Here is an 11577-nt window from a genome sequence, read left to right on the forward strand (position 1 = left end):
CAGGTGGAGTAGGTGTGTCACTGTGGGCATTGATTTAATACCTTTGTCCTTGCTGCCTGGGAGTGAATATTCTGCTAGCAGCCTTCAGATGAAGATGTAAAACTATGTTCCTCCAGCACTATGCCTGCCTAGACAGTACTGTGTTCTGACCTTCATGATAATGGACTAAACCTCTGGACTTGTAAGCCATCATCAATTAAATGCTGTTATTGTAAGAGTTGTCTTGGTCGTGGTGTCTGTTCACAGCAGTAAAACCCTAAACAAGACAAGGAGCCTATAAAAGATCCATGTTTAAATGGTTAAGGGCATTTGCTCTTGTTGCAAAGGGTATGGATTTGTGTCTCAGTAGCCATATTATAGTTTACAATAGTTTGTAACTCTCAATACAGGGTTTGAACACACTCTCCTACTCCTGCATGTAGTACATAAACATATGTGTAGCCCAGATTATTACATATATAAAATAAAATTTATAAATCTAAAATTAATTTAGAAAAAATTGTTTGGGTGAAATATTCTGTCTTTTCATTTCTTCAGCAGTAGATATCTTGTTGCCCTTTAACACACAATTAGAGTATTCCCTACCTGTGTTTGTTAAATGCTCTCTAGGAACCATTGCTATGAATGTGCAGTCTAATATTCCTGCTCTGTTTTTAAAGATGCAGTACAATTTTTTTAAAGTTGTATAGTTATTATAATAATTGTGGACAGATATAAATATCATGACAAACATACATATATGAAACAAACTCAATATTCCAATAAAGCAAATTATAGGACTCATAGAAATATAAATCATTATATATGGCAATATATGTAGATCTATGAGAAGACAGCAGTAAAAATCTAAAGTAGGTAGTATATTGTCTTTCGAATGGCAGCAATTGTAGTCACAAGGGAGAGTTCACTTTACAATTTTGCTTTCCTTCTCTTTTTTTTCTTCCACTGTTATTTTAGGCTTCTTTTAAAGAGATAAGTTAGTTAATATGAATCAAAGTGTAAGCATTTATTGAAAGTGATAAACCAAGTATTCAGAGTAGCACTATTTAGTGATTTGTGTATGAGTTTCTGTCCTTTCTATAATATTCTCAAATACTGCTATATTATTTAGCATTATAATCCTAAACTGTAAATTTGATGTAAAATAAAATACTTAACAAATAAACCTAGAACCAGGAATTAGTCTGGAACTAAATAATCTACCATTAGTTGACAATGAGGATAAATTTGCAAGATTAAGAATTAACTTGTCTCTTCAAAGCTTACATTGGTAAATAACTCCTTAATAAGATGCCTACATCCTTTCTCAGTATACGGAATTCAATGTTGAACTGCCACTGTTTTTCTGCCCCAGCTAGTGAAGACTAGTGACCCAGAATGCTTGAAGTACTTAACAATTGGCTCTTCAAAACTGAAAATAATACTGAATTTCTAATTACAAATTTGTGTCATATTTGTCTATGAAAAGAAAAAAAAATAAGTACAAAATCTTGAGTGCAGTGGAAGTGACAAAGTTTAAGAAATAATTGTGAGGTGGTGAATGTCAGAGAAATTATAAAGTGATAGACGATATTAAGTCAGGACATAGAGCTAGCCCCTCAGTACTAGTTTGAAAATGAAGTGCAGAAAGTTTTTTTTTTTTTTTTTTTTTTGTAGAAAATATTTAAATTTCAGCTCAGGGTTTCTATCCAGCCTTTGGTAATTGAGTTTGAACCCCCCCCCCCCAAAAAAAAAAACCCACACTTACAACCTTTATATTTTTGATAAGCTTTAATCAGCCCCCTAGCTAGACCCCATGATATTAGAATCTACTTTCCTATTGATAACCCTGAATGCATAGTATGTTTTATCTGGGTTGCTCCTAGTTCTTATTAGGCAGCCCTCAGTGCCATGCTTTTTGACTCTGAATCAATGGCCACTTCTCCTTCATCCTCTGCTGTACTTTTATTCCTGTTTTCTTTCTTTCTTTTATTTTTCTGTGAAGACTTTTTTTTCACAAAGATAAAAGGAAACATAATTAAACATTTTTGAATAAATGTATACAAATACATTTATGTCAGTGCTTGGCTTTTTTTTTCTTTTTCTTTTTTTTTTTTTTTTTTTTTTGGTTTGATACTCTGCATTAAGGTCTTACTAGTTACAATGAGCAAAATGTACATGTAAAACAGGATGTAATCTGGAATTAGTCAACATTTTCTTGGTGTGTAGGATTGATCATAATGTCTTTTTTTGTTTGTTTTGGTTTGTTTTCTTTTTTCCTTGAACTTCACACAGTCTGTGAGTTGTTTTTGGGGCAGTACAAACTTCTTCAGTTAGCATCCCTCTATCAGTGATTGCATATTATGTCTGTTCTTTTGTGACTGGGTTATCTCACTCAGGATGATATTCTCTAGATGCATCCATTTCCTTAAGAATTTGGTTAAGTCATTGTTTCTGATAGCTGAGTAGTACTCCATTGTGTACATGTACCACAATTTTTGTATCCATTCATCTACTGAAGGACATCTGGGTTCTTTCCAGTTTCTGGTTATTATAAATAGAGCTGCTATGAACATTGTGGTGCATGTATCTTTGTTGTATATTGAAGTGTCTCTGGGGTATATGCCCAGAAGTGAAATAGCTGGATCTTCATGTCCAATTTTCTGAGGAATCGCCAGACTGATTTCCAGAGTGGTTGTATTTATTCTTGTATTCAATGCTAGAGCTGGATCAATTTCCTCAGGTAAAATTTGAAAAGACCAATATCATGGGGAGAAGAATGGGAGGCATGTATAATCAGAAATTCCTTTTAATCATAAAGATATGATAGCAAACGTGTATTGACATATTTGTGACATTCCACAATGTCAGAATTTATTGAAAGGTGACACATTTAATGTTTGTCAATATTTTTAAGGAATTTTTCCCAAGCAGACCTAATTTCACTTAAGAATAGGCAAATTACATAGACAACTACTTAATTTTAGATTTTATTTATTTTTTTTGAGTTTATGTATTCATGTCTGTCTATAAGTATGTATGTGCAGCACTTGTGCCCAGAGCCTGAGGATGTCAGAAGAACTTTTCAGATCCTCTGGGGCTTGAGTTGCATGTTTTTGTAAATAGTCATGTAAGTTCTGGGAATTGAACATAGGAATTTGGGAAGAGTAATCAGTGCTGTTAAAAACTGATTCATCACCCAGTGCACAAGACAGGTTTTTATAATATCAATCTTAATTATTAATATTAACCTTATATCTCAGAGTGGTCTGTTTTTGGTCAATGGAAACTTTAAAAGCCTCTGCCACCTTCAGAGTATATTAGAAACTAAGTATCAGTGTCCAAAAGAGAGTGTTGGGTATAAGAGGCCAGAGAAATGTAATATTTGTACTTATATCAGAGAAGTAATTTTATCATCTGATGACACAAATGTATAAACTATAAAAAGTGACTACATAGACCATGCTGTACAAGTCTTAGCTCTAGGTGGGAATTATTGACAGAATAAAGAAAAACTTTGTATACAGACAGAAATGTCAAAATGGGTTAGTGACATCTTTTCTCACAATATTGTGAGAAAGTCTAAATTTATTTCCTTATCCATAAGTTCTTTTATAATTTATAGACAATATAAACATAAGTTAGAGTAAATAAATACAGATATTAAGCTACCAGCCTGAGTTATATAGACTGAGACACTTTTCTTTCCCAGGCTCCATAATCCCCTATCTCTTAAGTCTGTCCACTAGTTGAAGCTTAGAGTAGTACTTCCACATCTCTAAAATACCAGTTTTATAATTTCCAGTGACAGGGAATTTTCAAGAAATTTTGATCTTTAATTTCAACTTTTGTTATGCAGTATTAAGAATCAGAAAAAAAAAATATGTATCAATCTGGACAAGACTCACAGTTTATTTTAAAAGTCCGGAAAAATATTATCACTCGTTACTGGAAAAAGAAGATATAAGTGTAAAGTGAAGCTGTACTTAAAAAAAAAAATCAATCCTCACTCTCCCTAAACTCTAGCCCTCTCGACTTCTCCATGTTGCCAAAATGTCGTTCTCTAAAAATCTGACTTTAGACAAGCTGGACGTGAAGGGGAATAAGGTAGTGATGAGGGTGGACTTTAATGTTCCTATGAAGAACAACCAAATCACAAATAACCAATGGATCAAGGCTGCTGTTTCAAGCATCAAATTCTGCTTGGATAATGGAGCCAAGTCAATTGTCCTTATGAGCCACCTGGGCCGGCCTAATGGTGTTCCCATCCCTGACTAGTACTCCTTAGAGCCAGTTGCTGCATAAATCAAATCTTTGCTGGGCAAGGGTGTTCTGTTCTTGAAGGATTGTTTGGGCCCAGAAGTAGAGAATGCCTGTGCCAATCCAGCAGCTGGGACTGTCATCCTCCTGGAGAACCTCCGCTTTTATGAGGGGAAGAAGAGAAGGAGAAAGATACTTCTAGGAACAAGATTAACGCTGAACCAGCTAAAATTGATGCCTTCAAAGCCTCACTGTCCAAACTAGGAGATGTCTATGTCAACAATGCTTTTTGGACTACACACTGAGCCCACAGCTCCATGGTGGGTGTGAATCTGCCACAGGAGGCTGGTGGATTTTTGATGAAGGAACTGGACTACTTTGGCAAAGCTTTGGAGAGTCCAGAGCGACCCTTTCTGGCTATCTTGGGAGGAGCTAAAGTTGTAGAAAAGATTCAACTGGTCTTTTAATAATATGGTAGAAAAAGTCAATGAGATGTTCATTCATGGTAGAATGGCTTTTACCTTCCTTAAGATGCTCAACAACATGGTGATTGGCACATCTCTGTATGATGAAGAAGGAGCAAGATTGTCAAAGATCTCATGAGCAAAGCTGTGAAAAATGGTGTGAGGTTTACCTTGCCTGTTGACTTTGTCACTGCTGACAAATTTGAAGAGAATGCCAAGACTGACCGAGCTACTGTTCCCTCTGGTATACCTGCTGGCTGGATGGACTTAGACTGTGCTACTGAGAGCAGCAAGAAATATGCTGAGGCTGTGGCAGATTGTTTGAAATGGTCCTGTTGTGGGTATTTGAATGGGAAGCCCTTGCCAGGGGAACCAAGTCACTCATGGATGAGATGGTGAAAGCCACTTCTAGGGGTTGTATTACTAATATAGTTGGTGAAGACACTGCCATTTGCTGTGACAAATGGAACACAGAGGATAAAATCAGCCATGTGAGCACTGGGGGCAGTGCCAGTCTAGAGCTCCTGGAAGGTAAAGTCCTTCCTTGAGTGGATAATCTCAGCAATGTTTAGGATTTTCCTGCCTTTGGTTCCTGTGCACAGCCCCTAAGCCAACCTAGTGTTCTCCGCATCTCCATTTGGTGTTAGTGCAAGACACAGCACCAGGAACCCTTAAACAACTGCACAGCATCTCAGCTTGGGATTTGTCTATGTTCTTCAAGATCCCATTTAATTCTTTGGTGACTAAAACCATGGTGCACTGTAGAGAGCATATATTTATATTCTGCCTGTGAAAAGAAGTGAGATGTAAAAGCTCCGCTCTCTGTGTAGCCTCTGGTTACCCTTGTCACTGTTCATGACTCAGTATGGACACCTGAAATTCCAGCTAGAATTTGGAGAAGTTGATCTATTAAACAATAACGATGTCCACTGGGGAAAAAATAGAGCCTTAAAACCTTAAAACATTTAGTTTCCCATGCTTGCTCAAAGCTCTGGAGTTTGATCCTTGAAAGTTTAAAAACAAGAAAAAAAGACAAAAAAAAAAAAAAAAAAAAAAAAACCTAGAACCAACTAAACAAAATTACTCATCCTGATTATGACATATTTTCATTCCTTAATCAAATTTTATTCAGGATTATTAACTTTTTAAATGATATCTGTATTTTTCCATAAAAAATCATATTTAACAAAATAATTTTTCAGTGAACAGACATCCACCAGCCTCTACACCAGAGATTGTTTCTTATTCCTCCCTGCTTCAAGAGCTAAATTCTCTCTAATACTTAGTAAATTTCAATCCACTGTTCCTGCATTTGTTTCTTGGCTATATACCAATTCCCAATAACATATGAAGTCCTCTGATACAACATCTATGGGCAGTTTTCACAAGAGTTCTGATTATTTTTTTAAATAATACGCAGAATGTAAATGAGACCACACACACACACACACACACACACACACACACACAGTTAAATGTGAAAAATAGCATGATACTTTAAGATGAATTATGTGGTAATTAATTATGTGGTAACAAATATCTTCTATGAAATTTTCTCTCTCCCTTTTTTGCTATAGAAATAATGGCAGAAAATGTACAGAATACAAGAACTAAAAGAAAAATGTGTATCAGACACCTGTATTTAATTTAAATAATAAGGTCCAAATTGATTTTTTAAAAATGATACTTCATACTAGCAGATAGGCAAATATTCCCTTTGATAAATATAAGGCAAATTAACACATTATTCATAAAAGCAAAACTATTTGTAAGACAATCATGAAAAATACATTTAACAAATTCAAACCTAATATAAAGAGACACATCTTATAATATCTATATCATTGTAAACAATCAATTTCTAAACTTGGAAGTAAAGCAACAAATCATCTCTAGGTGCACAGAGCTTTAGGATGGTCACCCTCTACCACTAAAACGGCAAGCTAGAGCTAAAAATAATTTTTAGCTTGAAGAAATTGTATACCTAGAAGAACGTTGGTTCATGTGGTTTCCTCAGGCTTCCTCTGCAGCCAAGTTCAGTCTGTGATGCGGGGTTGTAATGTACTTCTTGTTGCCGGTATTGCCAAGAGGAGTACAACACAGCAATTGGATTTTAGTGAAGTTGGAGGGTACTGAAAAGGAGAGGAAGTACTCAGTTACTCAGCTTTAGTGTTGGTTTTCAACTCTCTGTGTGATAGCAAGCACCTTTTCAAATTTGCTGTGTTATAAATCTATGTTTCAAAATAGTGTAGGAGTAAGAGTCTAAAATAATTCTAACACTCAAAAGTAATACCTACCGTAAAGAACACTGTCAAGAAGTAATCATTGATAAAAGAATAATTCAAGATATAAAATATAATGCCATGATTTTCAATGAAGTATACTTGTTTTGATACTTAAATATAAGTTTAGGACATCAATAATTTCTGAACAACCCTGCCATGTTGGCACCACCCCAAGGCTACTCCCTGCAAATTGCTGAAACACTGTGTCAAATAAGAACAAGATTCAAAAGTAAAAGTGACACTCCTCCAATGCTAGTGGGAGTGCAAACTTTTACACCATTTTGTAAATCAACTTGGCAGTTTCTCAGAAAACTAGTTATGTTTTACCTCAATATCCAGCTATACTCTTGGGCATATAGGCAGAAAATGTTCAAACATCCCACAGATATACTAGCTCAACTCTACTCAAACAGCTTTATTCGTACTAGCCAGAAACTAGAAACAACTTGGATGTCCCTCACTTAGGAATGGATAAAAAAAAAACATATAACATGTACACAATGGAATACTATTCACCAGTCAAAAGCAAAGGCATCATAAATTTTTCAGGTGAATGGATGGAACTTGAGAATATCATCCTGTGTGCGGTAACCCAGTCCCAAAAAGATATGAATGGTAAGTATTCACTTATAAGCAGATATTACTCATTTAATACAGATTCCATGTGATACTTTATAGACCCAAAGAAACTAAACAAGGAGAAAATCCCAAACAAGGAATCCAGGATCTCTCTTAGAAGCGGGGGAGAGATAGTCAGAAGAAGCAGATGGAGATAGAGTACTGAGAATCAGAAGGAATGGTAAGAAGAATGGGAGTTCAAGATCGAGTGTTGAGAAAATCAGGAGAGATGGCTAACTGGCCATGAAAATGAATGGAAATATGCAACTGATAGAAATAAGGGGGTAGCCCTTGGATGAGGGAAGTGCCCAAGAATCAATGGACATGACCTTAGCTGTTACTCTGGGGATGTGGAACCTGAAAAGATCACTTATTGTAGTCAGACAATGAACCCAGTGGAGAAATAGAGATACCAATCCACCCACAAAATGTAAAACTCAAATTTTATCTGATCTACAAGAAATATAGGCACAAGGAATGGAGCAGAGACTGAGAGAATTCCTAATCAATAATGGGCCCAACTTGCGACCCATCTCATAAGCAAACACAAATCCTTGGCACTATTAATAATACTCTGTAATTCTTGCAGGCAGTAACACATCCTATGAGAGGCTTCACCAAGCAGCTCTCTCAGACAATTATATTAACCCACAGCCAAAGGGTGGATGGAGATTTCGGCTATTATAGAAGAATAGGAGGAAGGATTGTGAGCACTGAAAGGGATAAGAACTCCAAAGGAATACAAACAGAGTCAACTAACATGGACCATTGGGGCTCTCAGAGTCTGAACAACCAACCAAGGAACATACACAGGTTGGACCTAGGCCTCCTGCACATATGCAGCAGATGTGCAGCTTGGTCTTCCTGTGGGTCCCAAACAACTGGAGCCTGGGCTAGCCTCAAAGATTTTTCCTGTATATGGATATGTTCTTCTAATTGGGCTGCCTTTCTGTCCCCATCGGGGGGAGAAAGCACCTCTCTTTTCAGAGACTTGAAGTGCCAGGGTGGCAGGATACCCAGGCAGTCCCCACCTGCTCAGGAGAAGAGGAAGGGTGGGAAAAGGTTTGTGGGTGGGATGATGAGTCGGGAGAGAGACAGTGAACAGAATGTAAAGGGAAGAATAAAATATAAAATTAAATATTTTAAAGTGACAAACGATTTTTACATATCTATGTTCTACTTGAAATAAGCATAACATAATGGGTTAGGATTTAATGGGAATGAAATGTTTAGAAAACAGTTGTATAAATATTAAGGGAACATAATAGTGTAGACTAACTGTCTTAGTTAAGGTTTTACTTCTGTGAAGAGAAACCATGATCAAGGCAACTCTTATAAAGATGATGTTGAATTGTGGCTGGCTTACAGGTTTAGAGGTTCAGTCCATTATCATCAAGGTAAGAGCATGGCAGTGTCCAGGCTGACATGGGGCTGCAGGAGTTGAGAGTTCTGCCTCTCTTCAGAAGGTAGCTAGCAGAGGACTGGCTTCCATGTAGTTAAGATGAGGGCATTAAAATCCATGCCCACAGTGACACAAGAATGCCAACAAAGCTACACCTTCTAATCCTGCCACTACCCTTGCCAAGCATATACAAACCATCATACTTAAATGCTGAGGGGTGTGGAAGCTGGGGTTTAAGGAGTGAATATGAGGAAGGATAAATATCCCAAATACAATTTGAGATGGTCACATGGAAGCAAACTGCTGTAAGATAGGCTTCACTGTACAAATGTGCATATAAACATTTTTCAAACACAGTTAACTAGTAAGAAGACAATGATTTCTCCATTGGACACTATTGCCTACCAAATATATAGTCCAGTGTCAGGATTGGCTTGTCAATTTTGAATTTACTTTCCAGAGACATTCCATGCAGTCCAGCCTATAACCAACCTTCTTGGATAGCATGCAGAATTTGAAAGTAAGTCCCTATTGCTGAAGTAAAATAATTCTTATTTCAAGGTATTGAGATAAATTTATCTAGCATTGACCAATAAGCATGATTCTACTATGTATCTTATTGGATATTTTTATAGTGCCAGAATATATAAAGAATGCTACTGTAGGAGAAAAGTAATCACTACTTTGTCAAGCCTGGAAATCCAATGATTAAATGACCATCCTGACAATGAAGTTCAACTGATACAATAATGACCCGCATATCATGAGAATAATCAACATTTTAAATTGGATTTATGCCCCAAAAGAAAACCTATAACTGACATAACTGACACTGTTTTCCAGAGTAGGACCCTGAACTTAAACAGGGCTTTCATACTAATTACACACCTACCACTATTACTATGCTAAATAATCCTAATTTAAATCAACTTCTAATAACTAACAATCATACCTACAAATTCATGTACCCTTGAAAACTCTTCAGCGAATAGAAAACTTATATATAAAATGAGTACACATAGTTTACTTTTTAACTGGAAAGAAAGTGATTTATTGTTTATATTATATGAATTAATATATGCAGCTTTCAGATAAAAACATATAGAATTTTCTGTATAAAACTATTCAGAATAATAATAATGCTATACACAAAATAGGTGATAGGCTCCACAAGCCTATGTGGATGGTTCTTTCCATAGATTCATGATAACTAAATAAATGAAACAGTACATATAGAAAAAAATACCCTCATGCTATAAATTAATGCCTTTTGTGAGCTTACATGGAAGAAGGGTAAGAGTAAAGGCAATGTGAGCAGTACATTATGATTCTGAATTGCTAACACCAATGTTCACTGTAAATTGTATGATGTTCTCTTGACCATTTGTGGATATTGCTTGAAAAAATAGAGGACACACTGATAAAATCAATAAAATAATATAGAAAACAAGTTGGAATTATTCAATTTCTTTACTGTAGTTTCCTTATGTGGCATTAAACATTCTCTTAACCCCTATGACACTGCTCTGCAATAGTAAATATAGGTGGAATCAAAATTATTAAACACACTAAAATAGAACATTTATGATCTTAGGTGTTTTATAAATTTCAGTTTCTTCTCTGAGTTACATTCTTACTAGGGATCAATCTTAGGAATTAAATGCTCCAAGTTTCAATTTTATAAACAATGCTTTAATAGACTCTCAACCACTTGTCATATATGGGTGATTTTGAAAGTAGATTTATAGTATGGAGAATGAATTTTGTAAGAAAAATAAGACTATGAGAGAAGGCTTCCTTTGGTGGTAAACAGCAATGTGGACAGTGTAAGCTGAATAAACACTTTCCTCCCTCACTTGCTTCTTGGTCCTGATGTTTTGTGCAGATATAGAACCCCTAAGTCACCTGCATTCATAGGCAAACAGAATCAATATTGTGAGCTGAACAGTCTCATATGATAGAATGTATCTCTAGATAGTACAGAGCCAGTTTTCTGGGCCCCACTGAAAATTTGTGTCATGGCAGTATTTTTGGAGTACTAATGGACATCGCTGTGGGAAGCATCTGCATCAAGGGTTGTTAAGAGCACTGCCTCATCCTTGGATTCTGAACAAAATAACATGGTCATTCTCACACTGAAAGAATTTTTTTAAAGTGATTCATCATTATGTTTTAATTAATGATTTTATTCATTTACATTTCAAATGATTCACCCCCTTCCGGGTTACTCCTCCACAACACCCCATCGCTTCACTCCTTTCTCCCATCTCTTTTGCTTTATGAGGTTGTTTCTCCACCTACTCATCCACTCCTGCCTCACCACTCTAGCATTACCCTATGCTGGGGTATCAGGCCTCCACAAGACCAAGGGCTTCCTCTCCCATTGATTTCAGATAAGGACATTCTCTGCTACATATGTATCTGGAGCCCAAGAGCCCTCCATTTGTACTCTTTGGTTGGTGGTTTTGTCTCTGGGAGCTCTGGATGGTCTGTTTAGTTAATATTGTTCATCCTATGGGTCAGGTGCTAGAAGAACCACTCAGGGAAAAGTTATGACATGCTCCTGTCA

The 11577-nt window shown here is 36.2% G+C and overlaps 1 pseudogene across 1 annotated transcript; it reads left to right on the plus strand.

The window, feature by feature from the left end:
* The first annotated feature begins 4032 nt into the window (after nucleotides 1-4032).
* LOC308419280 (phosphoglycerate kinase 1-like) lies at nucleotides 4033-5275 on the plus strand (annotated as a pseudogene). The gene has a single exon. The product of its transcript is annotated as a phosphoglycerate kinase 1-like (transcript).
* The last annotated feature ends 6302 nt before the right edge of the window (nucleotides 5276-11577 follow it).

The sequence above is a fragment of the Micromys minutus genome, assembly GCF_963924665.1.
Source record: "Micromys minutus genome assembly, chromosome: 3".
NCBI lineage: Eukaryota > Metazoa > Chordata > Mammalia > Rodentia > Muridae > Micromys > Micromys minutus.